The sequence below is a fragment of the Pogona vitticeps genome, chromosome 2, assembly GCF_051106095.1.
Source record: "Pogona vitticeps strain Pit_001003342236 chromosome 2, PviZW2.1, whole genome shotgun sequence".
NCBI lineage: Eukaryota > Metazoa > Chordata > Lepidosauria > Squamata > Agamidae > Pogona > Pogona vitticeps.
In genome coordinates, this window is record NC_135784.1 from 303,423,907 (window position 1) to 303,426,596 (window position 2,690).

The window sequence follows — 2,690 nt, forward strand, 5'->3', positions numbered from 1 at the left end:
CTCAGAATCCCACAGTCAGCACAGCTTGTAAATTCTGAATTAGACTAAAACATTTCAACACAGCTCATCTTACTCACACAGTTAAGCATGGGATTCTTGGGGAGGGGACATTCTTTTTGCAAATCTGCTAATTTTGAACACTGAGAGCATCACTCGCCACCATGGAAAACCATGTATTTGATTTTACAACAGTAACAATAACACACGCACACACACACACACACACACACACACAATCATTGGAGATCTATGCAATGTTCTGTGTAACTAAAAATGTTAGTAACCTTGGATGATACTGACTACTTTAATGACAGAATGAAAGCTTTGAAATCACAAAATTTTCTATTTCTTTCTCCTCTTCCAATAGATACCATATTTTAATGCCATATATTCTAGACAGATCAAACACCTGCCCATGTATTTTTCTTGTGAGTCTATCTTACCCTCAATATATACACATTTATATCCCATTTACACTAATGGGATTCACACATGTGTATCGAGGGAAGCAAATATAACTCAGCTCTGTCATCCATGATGGCACTCGGATTGAATTTCTTAAATTAGGGTCTCTCTGAACTGATGATCCTGTGAAAGAGGAAGAAACAAGGGGTTTAATGTCAGAAACGCTTTCCTTCCCCAGTTGCCATCACAGAAAAATCTCAACTTCCCCTACAAATGGGATCTTTTCTCTACTTGCCAGATGTGGGGTGGGATTGGAAGGTGGCAGTTCGACTTTGGGAAATTGTCCCATTCACACTTTTGGAATCTATTGTGTTGGCTAAGTGAGGAAGAAAACCTGCATGCTACATAGGAAGGCACAACAGTATGCATCCATCTTCTGCTTTATATCATATGTCCTGTTAAGAAAGGAACTACTTGAGAGGAAAGATGGAACAAAGACTTACAAGTTACATTGGTCTGTAGCCAAAGGTGTATCACATTGCCCAGCTCTGGAAGGTTGAGCATAGGGTTGCCAGATGCATGGGTACCAAAAGGAGGACATAGAAAGACCCCAAAAAAGAGGACAGAGGAGGACGTATTAATGTTTCATTTGAATCGTTTCGGATTAAACTCACAATCAATACAATTTTATTACTGGCAATAAATGTCTCTTAGTGAACCGACCAAGAAAGAGTCATGTTAAAAAATAAAAAAAAATTCAATGGAGGCTTTTTTCAAAATACCAAAAAAACATTATTTAAACAGCCAATTGCTTTTCTCGGTGTGGAATCGGATGAGCATTTGTCCTGCTGTTTGGTCAGCTGCAAGGATGGGCTGGTTCATTCCTTTTTTCAGCGACCACACAACGTAACTGTTGGAGGGAACCAGCCTGTCCAGAGCTTTCCTACATACACCTTTCTGGGTCCTTGCCAGGGGTTACTACTTTTTTGGTGCAGGTAAGATTGTTTTGTTTTGGTTTGTTTCCAGTGCATGTGGTCTCAGGAAATGAACTAAAAAAGCAGAACTTGCAGCTTTAAATTCGCCTTCCTCTTTCAATTTCCCATATTGTTAAGTGGCTTAAGAAGACAGCTTAGCCGCTTCACAATAATGTGAAATAAAACAATTCCTCTGTTCTGCAGAGAGACAAAGGAAGTAAAAACTGTTGTTGTTTTCTTTTTAAAAACCTGTATTAGGGCAGTGCTAATGCATTGTATCACTCCGGAAAAATATTTTAAAAATGAAAACTTCCTCCCGGAAGTGGGACAAGAGAGAAATGGGGCAAAGATGGTGATTGCTGTTGCTGTTTTCAACAGGCTGGTGAACCAAAAAGGGTTCCTTGAGGTGAGTATGCTATTTGGATGCAAGGATAACACCCAATGCCATACCTACCTTAAATGACCCTATTTAGCCTGTGCCAGGCCGCTCTAAATGAGCCTGTATAGACAAGCCCTCAGAGCGTGGCTGACATGAAGCTTTCTATATTGCACTCTGGTGTCAGGTCAGGGATTCTGACATGTCAGCTCTCCCTAAGAGCCCTACATAACCTTATAGACCTCCAGGGAAAAATCAGAATACCATATTTGTCACAGCTGGCATTTATCCCAATTAAGGGTTAATTCCAGAATGAAATCAGACAACCATTTCCAATCATATCAAAATTCATCTGAGTATTATTAAGGTATAAATCCTTTCGTTGTTGCAATGATTCCAAGCAAGAGTAGCTTTTCTAATTCTACAAGCTTTGTTTACCTACATTGCCTCTATATGCTATACTGTATGTACAAAATATTTCAAAAACTGAAAACATCCCAAAGTCTTACAGCTATGGCACATAGCAGCATGCTTTATACGCTAAAAATATATGAAAACTAAAATTAAGTTGCAGGCAAATACTTAAGTCATAATTCAATCCAAAACATGGTAGAAATACAATTTAAGAGTAAAAAAGAACAACAAGAATGTCTCAATTACATTCCAACAATGTAAGAGCTTATACTCTGGAAGGCATCATCAGAAAATAAAAGGCAGAGAATACATCTCTAAAATTCATCATTTAAAAGCAAAAAAAGAATTATAATTTTAAGTAATCTTTAGCAAGGATTGCTTGCTTTAAACATATTACTGGACACACATGAAGGATTATTAAATAATGTTCTCACCCAACTGAGCCAAGCCAGCTTTGTGCCAATTTGCATCCGTGGAAGGAAATCCATGACAATTGTTGTTGGTCTCTGGTGTGTTTGCTG

General features: G+C 38.3%; 1 long non-coding RNA gene across 1 annotated transcript; it reads right to left on the reverse strand.

Moving 5' to 3' along the window:
• Window positions 1-449: 449 nt before the first annotated feature.
• On the reverse strand, window positions 450-2,690 carry LOC144586260 (uncharacterized). The gene is made up of 3 exons (XR_013540983.1): window positions 2,604-2,690; window positions 909-953; window positions 450-588 (listed from the first exon to the last, which is right to left on the reverse strand). It is a non-coding gene; the product is annotated as an uncharacterized LOC144586260 (long non-coding RNA).